Here is a 21,893-nt window from a genome sequence, read left to right on the forward strand (position 1 = left end):
TCTCATCTAAACCAGCACCTTCTTTTCTCCTTCTGTACAGAACTAGAACTCCTTCTCCTGAGTAGTCTTCCTTCCTGTTTTGCATGGAATGGTCAATTCCATAAAGGTGACAGAACTCACCTTTCTGATTGGTGATCTTCCCTTCTGGACATGGAAGGCACTCGTAGCAGCAATATGGCTTTCCTTCTATTTTGGCTCTACTTGAACCTGAGTGACAATTGCCATTACACAGGGAACGGGGTCTTTTCTGAATGAAGATGAACAAATTGAAGAATCAATTTGATGCTGCTGACACACTATGACAGGTTGGTCTTTGCAAATAAGGTCCACATTAAGGAATAAAAAAGAACCAAGTTCATTTCCACTGGATTGTAGAAGTCCGGAAAATATTTCCATGGCTGTATTGCCTTTTTTTTCCTCTTAACTCATTGGAAAACCTTAAGGTTTTATGTACCTTGAGATTTTTATGCTTGATTTTTTTTTTATTTAGTCTGAAGTGCTTTTTGCTGACATATAATAGGCTGTTTCTCCTCTGAATTATTTTTGCTTTCCAATATATATCTAGAAAACAGGAATTGAATTTTACTTAACCAATACTTTATTTGCTACTTTTTTTTTTGTATAACAGAGGTAGTGAATCAGATCTAAATACTAACAGTATAGAAAGCAAGGGAGATGCCTTTGACAGAACTACCCAGGAATATTACATAAGCAAAAAGGGTTGAAATATTCTTTAACCTTGAGAAGCAAGATCCTACTTGGAAGTAACTCAGGAAAAGGCCTCCCTGATTCTTGATGATATAAGAAGAGATGGGATAGCACAATAAGATTTGCAAGGTTCTGTTCTTCTAGCTTATCTCCATGAAGTAGGATTCTAGTCTTCCTCTGGAGTAGCTTTTCTAGTCTGGTCTACTTAGTGGGTGTAACAAAGAAATGTAGACACAAACATTCTTGCCAGTGAATCCTTTAATTCCTCTGCCTCACTATAGTATACCATAGTAAGCTGGAAGTTTCTTCGGCACAGAAGGACACCCACTATAACACAATGTCAGTCCCTCCCTTACCATCAATACAGGAAGTCTCCCTAGCTGGAGTGGCAGTGTCCTTGCAACTCTGGACACATTATCCCTAGTCTTATGCTACCATTAGGTCAGAAATATCCAAGATCCACAGGAAAATGTATACTTACTTGTTTCTTTTCTTTTTTTTTTCAGATATTAATCCTGCCACAAGTATTGCAGGCTCTGTGCAGCATTTCTTAAAATTGATCAGTTTTAATTGATTGTCAATTAATGAGCAATCAATTAATTAATGATTAATTAAATTAAATTAAAATCAATTAATTGTATTGAATTGATCAAATAATCAATTTAATTTAATTGATCAATCAATTACTTCTGGCTTGTGTTGTGGACTCAACACTATAAACTAAACCCAATGTGCCCCTTTGGCTTTTGTGGCCAGCCAGCTCCACAAGCACCCTGGGAAGCTTACAGGAATTAAAACTACACAATTCAAGAAACAAGACCACCCAGACAAAACCACATAAGTAACATTGAAAAATATAGGGACGCGGTGGCGCTGCGGGTTAAACCGCTGAGCTGTTGATCGGAAGGTCGGCGGTTCGAAACCGCGCGGCGGGGTGAGCTCCCGTTGCTCGTCCCAGCTTCTGCACACCAAGCAGTTCGAAAACATGCAAATGTGAGTAGATTAATTGGTACCGCTTCGGCGGGAAGGTAACGGCGTTCCGTGAGTCATACTGGCCACATGACCCGGAAGTGTCTATGACAACGCCGGCTACAAGGCTTTGAAACGGAGATGAGCACCGCCCCCTAGAGTCGGACACGACTGGACTTTACGTCAAGGGAAACCTTTACCTTTACCTAACATTGAAAAATAGTGAACAGAGCCAGGTATTAAACTTGCAGAACACTTAAAGAATGGGAGCTGCACTTATCAAGGGCTTCATCAGGTGTGCTTCTTTGGTCCGGCAAGATGCCATTTAACTGAGGTCGTTCGAAGTGCCCCCACTCTGCCGAAGTGTACCAGATGGGCACCTGGAGGCAGATGTTTCCCCCAGTAACCAGGCCCTATGCCATGAAGGGCTTTATAGCTGACTTCCAGCAGCTTGAAATGCATGCAGAAGTCAACGTGCAGCCAATACAGCTCATACAGCAGTGCTGAAAGATGGGCATATCAAGTAGCACCCACTAGTGCCCAATGGAAGTTCCACACACAGCACCTTGTTGTATTCAAATTGTGAGGTGCCAAGGGCATGAGTGGCCATCTGAAGGGCTTCCCAGTTGAGAAATGGGTGCAACGGATGCCCAGGGTGAACTTCTGCAAAGGCCCTCGTGGCCATAGTTGCTACTTGCTCTTCAACCAGTTGGAGGCCCAGAGTTGCACACTAGTCTCAAATGGGGAGGTGCAACCCCTTCTAAAAGCAAAGGTGAAAATCTCCCAAATGCAGGAGGCCCAAACAGCCATGGCCACTCAGTCCTGTCAGGATTAAGCCACAGTCTCTTCCACCCTATCCAAAGCCAAACAGCCTGCAGCAAACAGACACCTTCACCTGCACAACACAGGGTTGAGATGTACAATTTGGTATCATCAGCATACAAAGGATGCTGGACCCTGAACTGATGCATGACTTCACCCAGTGGTTTCATGTAGATGTTAAACAGGAGGGGTGAGAGTGTCGGGCTCTGAGGCATCCCTCCTCTTAGAGTCTGCAGGTACAACCTCTTCCCTCCTGTCAACACTGATTGGGACAAGCAAGATATTTAAATCAAACCACTCTTCCCAAAACCTAAAGAGCAGAAACAGACTGTACTGTTTAATAGAAGAAATATATATATGAATCTATACAAAATATATACCTGGTTAAATCTTGTGGGCCATACAGTGGAATCCTCATTAATGATGAGTGATTTGGAAGAGTAAGAAGTTGGGTCTACCCATCCAACTTTGACTTTTGTGAATGTGTTGTTTGAGTGTGTCACCCAGTTGAAAATATCAAATCCAGCCACTATATGTCCTTTGTCATCAAAGGAAATGTTTTCTCCCGCACTGTTTTTAAAGAAAGTACTTCTCATAAAGTTGTGGAGCTAAATTAGGGAGAAGGTGGAGAGAAAATGATGCCATGAGATACCCATCATAATAGTCCTGTTGAAATCTGTGGGTAATTATCTACTGCAGGGTTCCCGAAAGTAGTCAATATCAACCCTCATCGTTGATGGGACTATCCGTTGTTGTTGTTGTTGTTGTTGTTGTTCCTAGTTGATCGATTGATTATATACCATCAAGTTATTTTCAACTCCTAGTGACCACATAGATACGTTTTCTTCATGACAATCTATCCCTATTAAAGTAGTATTTATTAAATTATTTTTATCTAATAAATGTTTCTGGGTTGATGAACAATCTGAAACTTCATGACGTTGGAATTAAACTCTGCATGATGAGCTGAAGAGTTTGAGAACCCCTGACCTAGAGGAAAAAAAAAAACATTCTGCAGAGACAAAACAGTAAACATGACCAGGTGGATTTATTCCAGTTCAGAGAAGGAGAAGCAATATGTGGAGCAGGAGGGGGAGGGGGAGGGGGAGGAGCAGGAGGAGGAGGATGGAGGGGAAGGGGAAGGGGAAGGGGAAGGGGAAGGGGAAGGGGAAGGGGAAGGGGAAGGAGGAGACAACACTTGAGCTGTTCAGGCAGTGTGATGACACCAACCAAGATGCTTGGGGACACAGTTGGGAAAGTAGATGCTTTAATGTAGCAGAAGTTGTTTTATTTAGTTAGAAACCATGCCACTAAAATTGACAAGGGAAATTGGTGAAGAAACAATGCTGAGTCAGAAATGCAACTCTAGTTCATTTTATTGTTTCTACCATTAAACAGAATCTTGCCAGACTAAAGGTGCCTTAACTGAGCTAAAGAGAAAAATATTCTTGGGAATCTAGGGTGGTGTTAGTCTAACTTTCTTCCTCGCGCCCCCCGCCCCCACTCTCTAAGCTATGGAAGTTGTGGGAAAGTTTATCTGCCCAGAATGCTGTCCCTACTCCCTCATCTCCTAGCTCCATCACAAAAAAAACATGCCATTTTGCATCAAATTAAGATGCTGCAAAGTTTACAGGACAATATTGTTGAAAGTATTAACAATATAGAAGCTAAGTCATAAAACAGAAAAAAAAAAAAATGCCTCCCAAGCTCTAAATTTATACACTGACCAAAAATGTGTAGAGGGAAAAGAAAAAAAAAAAAAAAGGAAATGTTTGACATAAAAATATTGAATGTTGGTATTTTACATATTCCATCTATTAACTTTCCAAATGTACTTATAAATACTCAGAATATATGCATGTAAAAACAAAAGCAAAAAAAAACCTTAATCTTTCTTCGTGATAAGGAACTCCACAGATCAATTATGAAATGGTTTTCTCAATACAAAGTATATACTAAATTGTTAGCAAACCATTTAAAAGTGATTACAAGTAAAATTATTCACCTAGATCAATCGTGTTTTAATCTAAATTGATATATATCTACCTCTATTGGGAAATTAGTAGATATTATGCAAATTAGTAAACATAATCAATTTTCACTAACCATATATTCTTTAGATGTATTTAAAGACTGATTTTCTAGAACTACAAGTTTTAGAACAAATATTAAACACATTTAAATTCCAGACTGGCTTTTGTAATATGATTGAGCATATTTATGGACCTACCAAAAGCCAGATAAGACTTAACAGTTATGACTCAGATTCTATTAGAGTGTTAAGAACTACCAAGCAGAGTTGCTTCTTATCACCTTTATTATTCAACTGAGCTATAGAAGTGCTGGCAATAGCACTTAGATCCAACAATCAGATTTACAGGATACAATTGAGTGACAAGGCATATCTTTTAAATCTATTTGCAGATGACACGGTTCTGACTCTCTCAAATGCTTCCCATTCAGGAGTAAGAGGAATCTGTTGAGGTTTCAGGACTATCAGTCAATTTTTACAAATCACATCTGATTTTTTTTTTTCTCATACACCCCCAAAAATTCAAAAAGAAATTTCTACAGATTTAGGGATTCCAATAGTTTATGAATATTTAAAGAATTCAGGCATCACTATCATTAAAATATTAATATTTTTGATTAATAATCATATACCAACATGGGAGAAATTAAGCAGGGAAATGAAAAATGGTTTTCAAAACATTTCCACATTTTAGGGTGGATTCCAATGGTAAAAATTAAAATCCGTTCATGGCTCAATGTTCTATTTCAATGCCCCCCAGTGGAAATTCCACAACCGGTTTTAAGACATTGGAAAGAAAGAGGGAAGGAAGGAAGGAAGGAAGGAAGGAAGGAAGGAAGGAAGGAAGGAAGGAAGGAAGGAAGGAAGGAAGGAAGGAAAGCAAGCTTTTTCTTTCATGCAAAAAACATGAGAACAAATAAAAGGATTTTATATAAAACTCTGAAACAGGGAGGTTGGGGCATGCCCAATTTGAGTATATGTAATCAAGCAGCACAATTAGGGCATCTGATTCCATTCATTATGGAAAGCTAAACAATGGGTCCAAATTGAAACTACGTGAGAGCCAAATAATTTTATAAATGAATGTTGTTGTTGTTGTTGTTGTTGTTGTTTCCACCCAAAATATTATTCTAGAATAAAACAGATTGAAAATGTTTTCCTTGAAATGACCTTTCAAGTTTGGAGGAGAAAATACATAGCTTTGATAAAGGATACTTCTACTTTAACTACTTTAATAACATACAGTATATAGATCAGGATAATCATTATGCTTTGGATAAAATAATTCCATTGAGATAATACAAACTATAGATTAAAACAATTTTATAGTAATAGTGAACCTCTCAATAAAGATCAGATAGAACAACTAATAAGTGACAAGTTCCCCCCCCCCTTTTTTTTTTTTTTTGTATCAACTGAAATCTCTTTTGGACAATAGAGATAGTAGAGCTTCATCAACATAACCAATTTTGTTAATTTAATACTTTACTACTTAGGACAACCAAAAGTAACAATCTCAATAATGTCTAGATCATTATTGCAATTAGAAATAGTAGATCCATCCCAAGGTTTATAGGAAGGTTGGAATACTGATCTTGGAAATCCCATTCAGGAGACAAATTGGCAGATATTATGGAAACCAGATAGGTTCACCTCAACTTCAATGCAAGAACTGCAGTGGAAGGTTGTACATCACTGGTACTTGACTCCAGTCAGATTGGCACATATATATCAACATTATTCTTCTAAATATTGGAGAGGTTGTTAAAAAAAAAAAAAACTTTTTTTTTTTTTCATTTTTGCTGGGCATACAGTAAATACTCTTTTGGCATATTTTTTTGGGGGAAATAACTGTCATTGCTAAACAAAGACTTGAATGTTCCCCAGGGTTAAGCTTACTGCATTGCCACATTAGAAAAAAATCACAGGCAAAGGTAAAATAATGAATCATCAGAGGGAGGGACCATAATTTTATCAAATTAGGATGGATTTTATGGTTTACTGCAGTATCAATAGATGGTAATAATATTTTACATATATGATAAATCTGTACACATAAAATATCTGTCCATTTATTTTCTTTTTAGTAACCTTTTTTTGTATTTTCTATGTATTATTTCTCTACGTATCTTGGATTTATATTGATTGAGCTACTTGATAATCTTTGTTAATCATAGTTCAATAAAAACAATAAAAAAAGAGAGAAAGAGATAGAGGTGGTTTTCTTTTAGATCTATCTTAGATCTCCTTCCTGGCACTCTCATTGGATAACTACTGGCCATAATGGTCTACTATGGCCACCTGGTGTAATGTCTATTCTCAACAAAGTAAAAGCATTTTATATGTGTATGCATGGTACCTTCCATGGCTGTTCATGTAGTCCTTCTTGTCTTATCTCTTTCATCTTCACTCTCTCTTTTGACTTGGATGAATGTAGGGCATGCAGAGCATACGCCATAATGTAAACTGCATTGTAGATGCTATAACTGTGGCCAGACATCCTTGTGTCAAACAGGGTCCCAGGTAGAGTCTCCAACTTTTCCTCCCCTGTGCAGATCTCCTCATCTCTCTTTTCTAGAGTGGAATTTGAGAAATAACAATTAAATGCATCTTTCCAGAAGATTCTGATAAAGCCATCCCTATATTCTGAAACAGGATTTCTTTCCTTCAAAAATTCCTGGAATCCTCTAGGATAGTTTGTATGGATGGCAAATGATAGAGCCCCATGGAGGAAATATATATCCCAATCTCTTTGAAACCCAGGAGATGTAAAGTCCATCTGGGTGGTCATAATCCACACTCGGCTCTCAACTGTTACATTGTAAAATTGTGCAAAGTGGAAAATCAATCTTAAAACACTAATAGTATGTATTTCTCCTTGCATAATAACAATATTGGCAGTACTTCCTGTGACAATATGTGAAGTTCCAAACCAATCCATTGCTGTTTCAACAATATCATCTGAAAAAGACATTTGGGGCATTATTTCTAAGAAGTCCACACAGATACCCCATTGAGAAAATATGGGAAGTATATCCTGTTTAAATATCTCTCCATTGTCATCATCAAAAGAAACCACACCAATCCAGGTCCACTTGAAATGCAGCAGCAACTCAAGAATCCCCATATACTGATGGGTCCCATCTGGAAACATCTGGTGGAGGAAATCCTCTTTGGTGTTGTCGTTTATTATTGGAGATGACCCGTAAATGATCTTAGGGTAGAAATACATGGGAGGAAGTGAGACATCATGATAATCTAGATTTAATTGAAATATAAGGCACTGGAAAAAGGTTTTCTTTCCATTGCTTTTCCTGTTGAATTTTGCTGAACTTTTATATATATTTCCTATTATAAATATAAGTAAAAGCAAATGTTCCTTCTGCAAAGGTCTTTCTTGAATACTACTGTGTCAAGAAGTATTATCATTTTCAAAGTGTCCCTTAAGCATGCATATTTCTGGGATAAGATGAGTATGTGTATGAATATGAATGAGTAGATAGAGAATGAGCTCATTTATTATAAATTCATCATTCTGATGCTTCACGTACAAACAGATTAAACAACCACCAAGTCAGTTCTTCAGAAAAGAAAAAGGGTCACACAGGTTAAAAAAGAGATTTCCATTTACTACACTCATGGAGAGAATCACACTTATGCTTAAAAAACCTTGTTCCTCCTCCTCATCTCTCCATGTATACAAATTACCTGTGGAACTTTGTAGGTGCTCAGGATGTTTGTCATGTGGAGGCAGACTTGAGAATTTGGTTCCCCAATGACTCCTACAATGTTATTGTGAATGTCACATTTGTAGTTAGGGATGAATTTGTCCTTTGTGGATAGAAGTTCCAAAGAGGCAAGATAGGTCCATCTTGCCAAAAAATGGCTATTTAAAATGTGGAAGCCCAAACTGACATTGGGTAAGATGTGGGTATTCTCATTGATTTCCTTCACAGCAAATGCCAAGGCCAGGATGTGCTGGTAATTCTGAGTGAACATCCTATATTGAAATAAATTGTTTCAGTTTAGGTCTTTTTTCTAGATGGTAATGATCATCCTCTCTAGACATAGTGCTAAGAAAAGCTGATCAGTTGAGAACACGGCACTTCAGATCAATTGCGTGGAACAAGTTTTGGAATTTATAAAGATATTTTCATACACAAAACTAGATTTCAAAAATATTTCATTCCCATTCTCTCATTTTCCAAAATGTCAAAAATATACCACATTTAGGGATAGTACTGTGGCACCTGCTAAACATGAAAACATTCTGAGCTGAAGACAGAGAGCTCCCTTGATGTCTTTCAATGTTGGAAGCTTTTATCAATAGAACTGGAACAATCTACCTCATTTCTTGTAGAAAATTTATGTGATGAAGGGCAGTATGGTGTTCTTGTTCTTCAATTAGATTAAAGGATGTGGATGACTGTCTTACTTTCATGGTCCTATCATCTCTCTCAAAATCTACAGCTTCTGTATTTTTTTAAGCTTCAATTGAATCCACTTAATTTAATGAGCTGTGGAGCTACTGTTACCAGTATGGGGACTAAATACTTGACACACACACACCCCGCAATTCCCCCTATTCCTGCACCTCTACACAACTAGAGATGGTTCCATTTCTGATCATCATGGGAAGTACTCCACCAAAGTTTAAGAAATGAAATTCAGCAGATAAAGACACAAGCATAGACTTGAATTGCGTGAAAGGTTGAAAAGATTCCTTATAATATTCTGTTTCCTTCCCCCCCTCTTCCCCCCTAATTGTAAATTTAAGTGTCACCTCAACAAATCATATAAATAATTGGAGAACTTTATCTGATCAAACATAACATGAATTTTATATGTAAAACCTAAAGTACTTACACAAGGTCATCAAAACTCTCCTCAGAAGGCTGCTTCTGAAATCTGATTGGACTTGAAAAAATGTAGATCTGAGAGAAAATGCCTGCAATGATGAAATCCCCTGGCTGGTAATACTTGTGGAGAATAGAAAGAGGTTCACCAACAGGACACTTAGCAGTTGAAACCTTACTTGCAGCATGAGGCAAAGCCCATGTAACTATCATCAGTGCCACAAATAACACCAGTTTGTCTGGGAGACTTCCTGCCTTCTTCCAAAGTGCCTGTTCCCTCATTGACATTTGAATACTGCTGCTTCAAAAGGCAAAACTCAACTCCTCTAAAGCCAGAACAGTACAATATTTACTATCAGTGAACACAGTGGTGAAGCTCTACCTGTCTCTAGCTTCAACGCTTGGTGAGACATGAAGTATTAGTATAGTTAACTGTCGAGTTCTCCTCCTGTCCCAAGGGAATGCTTATGGCCCAGAAAAAGATGGCATTAAACATAGCTATTACATAATTATGGTCAGTTTGGGGAATAATGACCAATTTGGAATTCTGAGAACTCTGTTACGTTTTCAGAGGTCAACATGTTGATCTCTATCACAGCTCAGCTGGTATCTTTCCAGTCTTACTTTATTAATCCAAGAGGAACACTGGATGTGTAATTTTACTTATTAAGGTAAATCCAGAAGAGAAACAATAAGAAAAAATAATAATAATAATTAAAAAAACAGGCTTTTGAGACAGCCATGCTCAAGAAGAAGAAGAAAATAATTATTTATGTATTTATTTCCATTTCTCCATGCCATTTCCAGTTTTGGACAATTTTCAATTTTGGCGTACTTTGAATCTCAGGTAGACCATATCAGTAATCTTCCTGCAAACAGAGATAGGTCATTGATCATGTTGCCTCAAGAGTTCTGCAGTTTGTTTTATTTAGCAGAACATTTGAAAAACTAGTTTGAAGTTTTTCCTGCCTTCTTCCAAACTATTTATTCCCTCATTCACATTTGAATACTGCTGATTCAAAAGGCAACACTCAGCTCATCTAAAGCCAGAACTCTGCCATATTAACTTCCAATTATCACAGTGGGGTAACTCTGCCTGTCTCTAGAATAAACTCTGTATGGAACATTAAGTGTTAGTATAGCTAACTGTTAGATTATCCTATTGCCTATAGGGAACATTCATGGGCCAGGAATAGATACCATTAATTATGGTTATTTTGTAATTATGGTGGGATGGAGGAATAATTACCAACCTGGAATTCTAAGTTATCAAAATAATTCCAGATGTCAGCATGTTTATGTTTCTCACAGCTTAGCTTCCCAATCTTATTCATTGAAATAATAAGAGAAAGGTATATAATTACCCATATGAAGTTAAATCCTGAAAATACTCCATCAATACAAAGGTTTTTAAAAGTTCCATATGCAAGAAAGAAACATTTATTTATATTAATTTCTCCTTTTAGGATAAAACTTTGCCAGTTCCAATTTGGGTCAATTTACAATTTTAGAATATTTTGGAGCTCAGATGGATCATATCAGTAATCTTACTGAAAACAGTTATCTCACTGATAATTTTGTCTCAAGATCTATGCAGTTGGATGGATGGATGGATGGATGGATGGATGGATGGATGGAGAGATCCCTTAGTAGCCAAATTCTTTGAAATCCAAATCATGCCTATTTTGAAAAGGATCTATGTCCTTTTCTTTCAGAAAAGTAGGTGTACTATCTTCAACTGCCATTTTTTCTGTCTCCAGATATCAATCAGCCCTGAATTTTCCATCAAATCAAATAAGACTTTTGGTAATTTACCTAGAGTGATTTTAATATTCTTCTCAGATGTTTTATCCAGTTATGGTGAGATTGCTGCATTCCAATCTCCCATCAAACACCAATTTTCATAAGAGAAACCTATTAGACTCTCCATAAGTCCTTTATAGAACAATATGCTGTCCTCATTTGGGGCATACATTCCTAATATCAGAGTCTTTTTTTTTTTAATAAAGCTTTATTAATTTTTAAACATATAATTAAAATACAAAGTACAGAATATAGAACAGATAGAATACAACTCTAAAAACAAACAAGAAAAACTAAAACAGTGCAAAAATAGATAGAAAAATAAAAAAGACAGGTGACTTCCCACCTTCTCCAACATAGATATAAAAGCATATAAAAGTCAATATCTTGCTATTAATTAAATGTTTAGTAATATTATTCCCCTAACGTCAAACCATTTCATCATCAGAACCAAAAATCAGAACTTCATTTCTTTGCTTTACAAGCAAATAGTCCAAAAGCGGCTTCCAAATAGAAACAAACCCAGTTACAGTATTTTCTCTTATCAATGCTTTCAGTTTAGCCATTTCCACCAGTTCCATTAACTTAATCACCCTATCCTCCATTGAAGAAATTTGTCCCAATATCAACGTATTAATCCCATGAAAACTAACTTCCACCCCAACATATCTACCATGCTCATCAGCCAGCACAAGTTCTGGGGATTTATATACAAAACAACTCAATTCCTTTTCTTTTGTTTTTGTTCCTGCTACAATAAATTATTCACCCAAATGTTTATGAATCAAATATTTTAGGACCTTTTTTCTAACATTGTGGAAAACATTGCCTCTTGTAGGCAACTTATAAATTGTTTTATTTTTTTCCTAGTTTTTTTTTTTTTCTCTTTGAGGAGCATTTGCTCCATTTATATTCCATGTTAAGCATCTGCAATCCATAATCAAGCCAAACATTTAGAAAAATTGGTACTGTACCTGTAGTGCCTAGTTCAGAATCATCCCTTTCAGTTTCCTGTTGCACCAGTTGAATTTTTTTGTGTAGTCTTATCTGACACTTCTATATGGATCTCCTCCAATTCCTCTTTATTTTTTTCTGAAAAATTCCCCCACTTTTTTTACAGAATTCAGTCAAAACCTCTGCTGTTTAAAAGTAAACATCACACCATCCAACTTGTCCCATCAAAATGGATTTTTTTTCCTTTTTTAATCTCTTAGTCAAAAAGAATACTCTTTTCTCCCATGCAAAATTCTAATGGGAATTTCTTTAAGGACAATTGCATATGTATTATCTACCTTCAGTCCTGTATCAAAATGCTGCTTGATGTCTGGTTTTCTTCCTGAGAAAGTACATTGAGTCATCCCTTGAAATATTTTTTATTCTCACAAATCTTGTATTTATTCTACTTAATTTATCCATTTTTGCCTCAGTATTCTCATCCTAGTCCAAAAAAATCGCTAAAGCTTTAATAGCCTTAATAAATCCCTTCTCTCTTAATTCCAATAGAGTGAAGTCTTGGAAAGTTCTCTTTCCAACTTTCTATTACTTCTGTCTTTCTCTCCAGAATTTCCACTTTGTCATTAATTTGTTTTACATCTCCAGAAACTTGTTTTGCAGAGCTTTTCCATCTTCTTAACTTCTTCCTTCATCTTTACAAGTCTTTGATTCATGCTTTTTTTTTCCAAAGCCGCCAATTTAGTATCAAGTGATTCAGCTAACTTATTGCCCAATTCCTCAAACATTTTCTGAAGTAAATCTGGTTTAGGTCCTCTCTCTTCAGGTTGCTCTATTGATCCTCTCCTCCTCGCTGCTTTTCTGGTGGTTGCCATTGTAATATTTTAATCCCAAAGTGACAGTGTCTCAGTTGTAAGGGAAAGAGGAAAAGGCGAGCTTTCCCTTTTTTAATTTTGTCTTTCTCTGCCGTCAATACTATTATCTCAAATGGCACTCCGTAGTTACAGTCAAGATCACAGCCTAGTTTGTATTACCTTTATATTTTGTTTTGTAAAATCCACCAATTGTCTGCATTCTTAAATAAATCTCTGTTAAAATAATCAGACAGGGTCAACAAATGTGACGAAGTAAAAATAGAGAATGGAGTATTTTCCTTTTCCTTCCCCCAGATATGGATGATTGTTTTGAATGCCTAGATGATCACTATCCAAATGAAAAGAGAAATGGATGCCTTCCAAAGTTTATACATTACCTGACTTATGATGAACCTTTGGGCATGATGTTGACTATCCTGGCTCTGGTTCTTTCTGCAATTACTGTTTTGGTGTTTCGTTTTTTTTCAGAAGGCCGAGAGTGAGGAAACCCGTCTCAAATCCAGGGGCAAGATATTCCAAAGGGCGGGCGCCAATGCTGAGAAGGCCCACCTCTTGGTCCCCGCTAGATGAAATTCCTTTGCTGATGGGGTCCATAGCATGCCCTCTCTGCCTGGCCGTGTGGGGCGAGTCGATGTTACGGGGATGAGATGGTCCCTCAGATAGCCTGGCCCCATGCCATGTAGGGCTTTGAAAGTAACAACCTGTTGGCAGATGCTGGGAAAGCCTTTAGCCCAGGAGAGGTCAAAAAAGTCACACACCAAGCATTTCTATAAAAATAATTTATTTACAGAAAGCAAAAACAAAAGCAAAACATTTAAAGGACTTAGCTCCCTTTGGAGCAAGCCTTACTCAGCTACATTTCCAGCAGAGAGAAAAAAAAAAAGTGAAGAACAAGTCCGGGCAGGATTCCTCCCCTCCCCCAGGTGATTTGCAGGAAGCACGTGAGAGGAGACAATCACTTGCAACCTTTTCACCCGGCCAAAATGACTAGGCACATATAGCAGTCTTAATCTGTTAGTAGGAAAACCTCAACACAACCAACACCTTGAATTGGACCTGGAAGCAAACCGGTACCCAATGCAGCTCGCATAACAGTGGTGTCACATGTGCTGATTTTACAGCAACAATAACTGTCCGTGCAGCCACATTCTGGACTAGCTGAAGCTTCTGGATACTCTTCAAGGGTAGCCCCGTGTAGAGTGCATTGCAATAGTCTATGTGGGAGATGACAAAGGAATGAGTGACTGTTCGGAGGGCATCTCGATCCAGGAATGGGTGGAGCTAACGCACCACCTGAAGATGTACAAAGGCCCTCCTGGCTGTGACTTCCACCTGCTCTTTGAGCAGGGGTTGTGAGTCCAGGAAGACACCCAGGTTCCACACTGGTTCTGAATGGGGCAGTGCTACCCTATCCAGAACCAAAGATGACAACTTCCTGGAAACTGAGGGGCCATCAATCCACAGCTACTCTGTCTTACCAGGGTTCAGTAGAAGCCTGTTGTTCCCCATCCAGATCCCCAGAGCCCCCAGGCACTTGGAGAGGGTGGAGATTTCAGTGACATGCTCCCAGACCAAATGTTCCCAGAACATCTGATCCAACTTGCATGCATGAATGGAAGCTACATGGGTTGAGACCTGTGAGTCAGTAGAATTGGGAGCGGGGACAAGCCAGGAGTGTGAAAGCATCTTGTTTGGACTATCTCTGGCATCCAAGGTCAAACAGCAGAGACATCTGCACAGAACTGAATGGACTGGCATGAAAAGGGAGTCTGCATACCAAATAAGGGACAGGGGGTTGAGTTCATTGGGCTGTTTAACTTGGGGAAAGTATGGGAACATCTATTAGCAACTTTTTCTCTGTACTGCACACTACACTCCATTAAAACAATTTCTACTTTATCACGTATGAATCAAATTTAATGGTAAGCTGAGTAGGCAGTCATCACATTCAGAATGATGAGGCAAAATTTTATACAAGTACAGTCTCTCATTTGATGGCCCAAAGAGTCTAAACAGAAAATGGGAAGTGGGGAAGGTTAAGAAATGAAGTATAAATTGTCCCATTTCAAGGACAAAGAGATTTCTGTACAATAGTTACCTCTATCACATTTAATTTACATACAGTGAAGACACAACTCACAAATATTTTCCAGTGATACAAACCGGCTGCTGGATTGGAGCAACATTGCTTAAAGTGTTCCAGATGGATTAAATCAGCAGTACTATTGCAACATTGCATTGAAACCAATGGTACAGTTTAGTTTCAACCTGCTTAACATGTTTGACTAAATTTAGGTGTACTGAACCATCAGTTTTGGATTCTTTCCTTTCTGACAAAATGGAACATGCATAGACCTTCCTGTTAACCATATCCATTCCCTTTATTCTTAGTATAGCAAGCGTAGAAAGATGTTAGCTTTCTGGAAAAACTGACTTTTTCAATCAAGTACTTAAGCAGGCAGATCTCAGTTGATGTTACCAAAAGGCCATTAGTTCTCTCCTTTGCCTCCCTCCAATGCCTGCCTTCAAAGAAGGATGGAGTGTAACCAGGTCCTTCTGACCTAAACGCTCTACTATTCTGAGATTGATAGCAATCTCAGGCAATAGTAAGACCTCTGCTAAAATGATATTATGCCCATCCTAAAATGTAGTAACTATTAAATGCCCCAAAGAATTAAACAAGAACTATAGTTAAAATTTAGCTGGTAGCTTCTCACACCTAGCAAAGCTTGGATCTTCTTTCTTGTGCCTTCAGACCCCCTTCTCTTTAATAGCTGCACAGGGTAGACAGGTCCCTTGCTGGATCATCCCCCAAGCATGGTGACCCTTTGGTAGGCTTGAGTTACCTTGGAACCTTCACCTTTTCAGCAGCCAAAGGTTGCCTGATTCCCATTTTGATGATTTGGTTTGATTCAATTTACATAGTGCATTTTATTTTAGAATTGATAGATTAAACCTTTAGATGAAGAATTACTTATTGCAATATCTTCCTACCTATACAGAGAACAATAAGATGATGTTCAAAGCTATGATAAGAAGAATGGCTTTTAATTCTTTGTGTCAGTGTTTCTGTATACCTTGGAAATGATTATAAACATTTTTCTTCAGAAATATAATATTGGAAGACAAATATAGAAAAGAAACATCAAAAGTGATAAAGTCAATGAAGAATCAATGAAAAATAAATTAGCTTTCTTGTCAGGGCCAGCCTCGCTTCGCAATAAGACACAGACTCACTTAATGGGTATTAAGGATTTCTGGTTTATTGGAATGATAGCTGACAGAACGAAAAACGGGAACGGGGTAGGTAGTGTGGGGGTGCCCCTTTTATACCCTCCTGTATTGCCCCGGGCTTCCCCACCCCTCAATGCCCCGATCCCTCTTGATGGGATCCTTGATGGCTGCGTGGGCGTTTTCCCCGGTGTCCTCTTTGTCTCCCTGCAACGGTTGTGTTCTCCGGGGCACCATGTGCTCCTTATCTTCACTCCTCTGACGTCTCTCTTTTCAGTTGTTGATGGGATCATGGGTGTGGGTGTCTTTGGGTGCTTGTTTTAATCCCTGATTGGATTATCTTCTTCCCCCCTTTCCTTAATGATCATGATCCACGTTGTGAGGCTCTTTGTGCCTTGCAACGAGGTCATGACATGCTGCCCCCCCAAAGATGTTCTATGGTGCTGGTTTCTCTGGGTATGCCTCATGGAACTGTCTTGTTAGTTGTCTAGCCATGACGTGTCGTGCCTGGACCCACTCTGGGTGTGAGAAATGTTTCCATCTCACGAGGTATTGTAGTGTTCCTCTTTGCTTTCTTGAGTCCAGTATTTCTTTTACTTCAAAATGTTGTTGGTTGTCTATCATTATGGGTGGGGGTGGAGGTTCTTCCGTATGCCATTTGGATGTGCTCGTTGGTTTCAGTAGTGCACAATGAAACACTGGGTGGACCCGTCTCAAATTGTAAGGCAGTTCCAGTTTGAACGTAACTGGGTTGATTACCTGTATGATTTTAAAAGGTCCGATGAATTTCGGTGCCAATTTCTTCGAGGGTTGCGAGGTCTTTATGAACTTAGTGGAGAGGTAGACCCTATCTCCCACTTTGTAGTTCGGTGCCTCCGCCCTGTGGTTGTCCGCATAGTTTTTGTACGTTGTTTGTGCGTCTGCTAGGGCCGTTTGGATGATTGGCCAGGTTGTTGCCAGCTGTGCCGCCCAATCGTCTGGTGAGCAGGGCAGGGTTTCAGGTTGCGGCAATTCTGGTATCGGTACAAAGTCCCTTCCATAGACCACCTTAAAAGGGGTGTGGCCAGTGCTCTGGTGTACCGCGTTATTATAGGCCACCTCTGCAAAAGGTAGTAGGTCTACCCAGTTGTCCTGTTGATAATTTATGAATGCCCTCAGGAACTGTTCAAGTGTTGAGTTTAGGATCTCTGTTGATCCGTCCGTGTTTGGATGCCACGCGGTGGAGAGTGCTTGCTTGGTTACGATTAGTTTTAAAAATTCCCGCCAAAACTTTGACGTGAATTGTGTGCCTCTGTCGGTCACCAACCTGTAGGGGGCGCCGTGGATCCTGTATATGTGTGTTAGGAATAAACGTGCCAGCTGTTGTGCGGAGGGGATAGTCGCGCACGGGATGAAGTGTGCTTGTTTCGAGAAATAGTCTTTTACCACCCATATCACAGTTTTTCTTTGGCTGGGTGGGAGGTCCACAATGAAATCCATGGAGATTTCTTCCCATGGCCGGGAGGGGCTGGCTACCGCCTGTAGCAGCCCGTGGGGTTTCCCTCCTTTACGTTTGGTGGTGGCACATATGGGGCAGTTGCTTACGTAGTCTTTTACGTCCTTTCTGAGGTTTGGCCACCAAAATTGCCTCCTCGTTAGGTGGAGGGTTTTTACAAACCCAAAATGCCCTGCAGATTTGTCATCGTGCGCTCTGTGTAAGATTTCCCCCCGCAGTGATTCGGGCACGTACAAGGCTTTCTCCTTCCAGGCGATGTTGTCTTTGAAAGATACATGTTGTTGGTTATTCTGCAACCATGTATCTTGCTGTAGTGCTTGTGTGAGTCTTTGTTGCCAGTTCGGTGAAATTGAGCGTCGCCTCCGATCGCTCCCCGCCGTTCGTGCTGGCGTGCGCTGATTCCTTGTCTGGCTCCGCGTGACAGCTGGGCAGCCGAGCTGTTTCTCGGTCCATACTGTTCCTACGATGTCGGAGGCTTGCGTGTCGTCCTGTGGCCGTCGGGAAAGGGCGTCTGCCAAGAAGTTTTTCTTGCCCGGTATGAATTTCAGCGTGAAATTGAACCGGCTGAAAAACTGAGCCCATCGCACCTGCTTCGGGCTGAGTCGTTTTGGTGTGCTGAGTGCCTCCAGGTTCTTGTGGTCCGTCCAGACCTCGAAGGGGCAGGAGGCCCCCTCCAGCAGGTGTCGCCACGTTTCCAAGGCTGTCTTCACTGCAAACGCCTCCTTTTCCCATACGTGCCATCTCCGCTCCGTTTCGGAGAATTTGCGGGAAAGGTAGGCGCAGGGCTTTAGGTGGTTGTCGGAGTCCTTTTGGAGCAGGATGGCTCCGATGGAAAAGTCGGAGGCATCTGCCTGCACCACAAAAGGCTTGGTGGGGTCGTGGTGTTGTAACACTGGCTCAGCTGTGAAAAGGGTTTTCAGTCTCTCGAAAGCCGTTTGACAGTCAGCTGTCCAATTCAGTAGCGCCCCCGGGTTCCTCGATTTGCGCGTGTCCCCCAAGCCCTTAGTCTTTAGCAGGTTAGTTAGGGGCAATATAGTCTCTGCCAGCCTGGGCGTGAACCCCCTGTAGAAATTAGTGAATCCCAGGAGGCTTTGCAGCTGTCTCCTCGTGCGTGGGCGTTCCCACGCCAGGATGGCTTGGACCTTGCTGGGGTCCATTTCTATCCCTTTAGCAGAAATCCTATACCCTAGGTAGTCAATTTGTTTTTTGTGAAACTCGCACTTGGAGAGCTTTACAAACAGCTCTGCCTTGCGAAGTTTCTTGAGCACGTCCTTTACCAAGCGTTCGTGCTCACGTTCTGTTTCTGTGTAGATCAATACATCATCCAGGTAAACCAAAACCCCCTTAAAAAGGTGGTCACGCAGGACCTCATTAATTAACTGCATGAATACCCCCGGTGCTCCTGCCAGTCCGAATGGGAGTACTTTATATTGAAACACCCCCAATGGGCAATTAAAAGCAGTCTTCCACTCATCCCCCTCCCTTATCCGTATGCGGTAGTAGGCTTCCCTTATGTCCAGTTTGGAGAATACCTTACCCTTTACCAAGTGGGACAAAATGTCCTTTATTAAGGGTAAGGGGTATTTATTTGAAATGCTTGCTGCGTTTAATCCGCGGTAGTCTGTACAGAGCCGCAATGACCCGTCCTTTTTCTCGCGAAAGAGGACTGGCGCTCCCACTGGAGAGTTTGCTGGCTCGATAAAACCTCTCGCCAGATTTTTGTCTATGAAGTCCCTTAATGCAGCTAGCTCTCGCTGGGTCATAGCATATATTTTTGGTTTGGGTAGGGGTACCCCCGGGACCAGTTCAATGGTGCAGTCTGTCTTTCTGTGGGGGGGGAGTTTGTCCGCCTCTTTCTCACTGAAAACGTCGGCGAAATCCCCGTATTTGGTTGGCAGTCCCTCTGGCAGTGCTGTCTCTCTGTGTTCCACAGTCGTCGTCGCCCCCCCCATGGCTGCTCGGGGAACCCTGTTCCCTGAAGGTGCTTGGTAGCGCCCGTCAGCAAACTTAATCTCTCTGGTTCTCCAGTTGATGACTGGGTTTTGCTGCACGAGCCATGGGATCCCCAGTATGAGTCGGGGTTGCCCCACCGGTGCCACGATGAAAGCCAATTTTTCCTCGTGGCTGCCGAGCCGTAGCGCGGTTTCTCCGGTGTATTGGGTGACCGGGCCCCCTCCCGCTGCAGATCCATCGAGCTGCGAGAACACCAGGTGGTGCTGAAGTGGATAGCAGCGGAGGTCGAGTGCGGCTGCCAGGTCAGGGTGCATGAGGCTTTTGGAGCAACCCGAATCAATGAGTGCCCAGACCTTTTCGGTTTTATTTCGATGGGTGAGGGTGACACGGACGTAGAGGGTGGGGCATTCCTCACTCACCCCTTTGTCGAAGCGCCTGTCAGTGTCCTCCACCTGTCCTTCGGCGCCCCTTAGGCCAGGTGGTTGTCGTTTCCCGCCGCCTCATCGGGGTTGCTGTCCTCCTCCTCTGAACTGTAGGGGTCGTGTCTGCGTCGGTACTCCCCCTTTGCTGCTGGTCGCTTTCTTGGCGCTGGGGTTGGTGCTGTTTGTGCCCTCCTTGGGCTCTCTCTGGGCGTCGTTTTGGGGCATGCGGCTGCTTTGTGATCTTCCCTGCCGCACGTGAAACATTGCCCTTTAGCGAAGCGTCTGTCCCGTTCCTCCTTCCAGGGTTGGGGTCTCGCCCTCACCTGCCTTGCGCTGGTGCGTGGGGGTCTCACTGTCTCCATTTGTTGCATTTCCCTCCTTGCGTGGAGGAACGTGTCGTGGGCGTTCTCCGCTTCCGCTGCCAGCTGGATCCACCCCGTGAGGGAGCTGGGGTTGTCGCGGCCAAGTGCCCACCGGAGGACGTTTAAGTTGAGTCCATGTTTGAACTTCTCAATCAGTGTCGATTGAGACCAAGTGTCCACTTTTCCGGCTAGGGCTTGGAACTCCATGGCATACTCAGCCACGGAGCGCGGGCTTTGTCTAAGTGTCTCTAGCGCCCTTTTTGCCTTTTCTTGCTCCAGGGGGTCCCTGAAGTGCCTTTCTAGTGCCTGCAGGAATTCAGTGCTGTCCTGCAGCGCCCGGGCGCCTGATTGGCACAATTGGACGTACCAATCGGCGGCCCGCCCTTTTAATTTTATGGCCAGGGCATTGATTTTGCCCCGCTCAGTTCTGAAGCAGGGACCCCATTCTTCGAGGTAGTACCTCGCGTTAGTCAAAAAGAAGGAAAGTTTCGAGGGGTCCCCATCGAACTTTATGCCAAAGTCTTTGGCGGGTGTCCTGGTCTGGCTCCTGGCCCCCTCTGCGTCGTGCCTCGGGCTCTGCAGGAGCTGCTGCGGGTCGGGGTGTCTCCGGTTCTCTTGCGGCATTGGTGCCTCTCTCTGGGTCTCCTCGCAAGGTTGTCGTCCCGTCGCTCGGGGGGGAGGGCGGGGTGTTCTCCCTCGGTCGGGCTCCTGGATCCAGGCTCCGCCGTCGCCGTCGCCGCCCGCCGGGTCGTCCCTCCGCCTCTCAGCCTGGCGCATCTCCCGTCGTGGGGTGGGCTCCTGGGGCCGGACGCCGCCGCCGCCGAGGTTGTCCCGCCGTCTCACGTCCGGGCGCGCCTCCGCTCGTTGGGTGGCCTCCTGGGGTCGGGTCCCGCCGTGGTCGCCGCCGTCCGCTGGGTCTCCACCCCGTCTCGCCTCCTGGTGCGCCTCAGGTCGTCGGTTGGGCTCCTTGGGTCGGGTTCCGCTGTCACCGCCGCCCCGCTCGCCCTGCCTCCTTTCGACCGGGGGTGCCTCTGCGCCGCCTCCGTCGCGGAGTCCCTGTGCCGCCGTCAGCTGTTGGAGCATCTGCCGCACCGCCTGCATCCCTTCCTCCAACGCGTCGAGCCTCTCCGCCGTCCCCGGCTCCCCGCCGAGGTTTTCGCCGCTCCGCTCGCCCTCGCCGTTGGCTGTGGTAGAGGACGGATCGTCCCTCGATCCCGCCGCGGTGCCAGGCGCGCCCTCGCCTTCGAGCGCCCAGGGTGGCGGTTTGTCTCGCGCTTCCGTCGGGGTTGCCTGTAGGCTTGGAGAGGGTCCCCTCGTCTCGCCCCCGGTGCCTCGCGGGCTCCGGGGCGCCGGGGTGGGTCCCTCCCCCGCTGCTTCCCCCCAGCTGGGTCCCATACTTACCGGGGCGTTGCAT

This window comes from Candoia aspera, chromosome 4, assembly GCF_035149785.1.
Source record: "Candoia aspera isolate rCanAsp1 chromosome 4, rCanAsp1.hap2, whole genome shotgun sequence".
In the NCBI taxonomy this organism is placed as follows: domain Eukaryota; kingdom Metazoa; phylum Chordata; class Lepidosauria; order Squamata; family Boidae; genus Candoia; species Candoia aspera.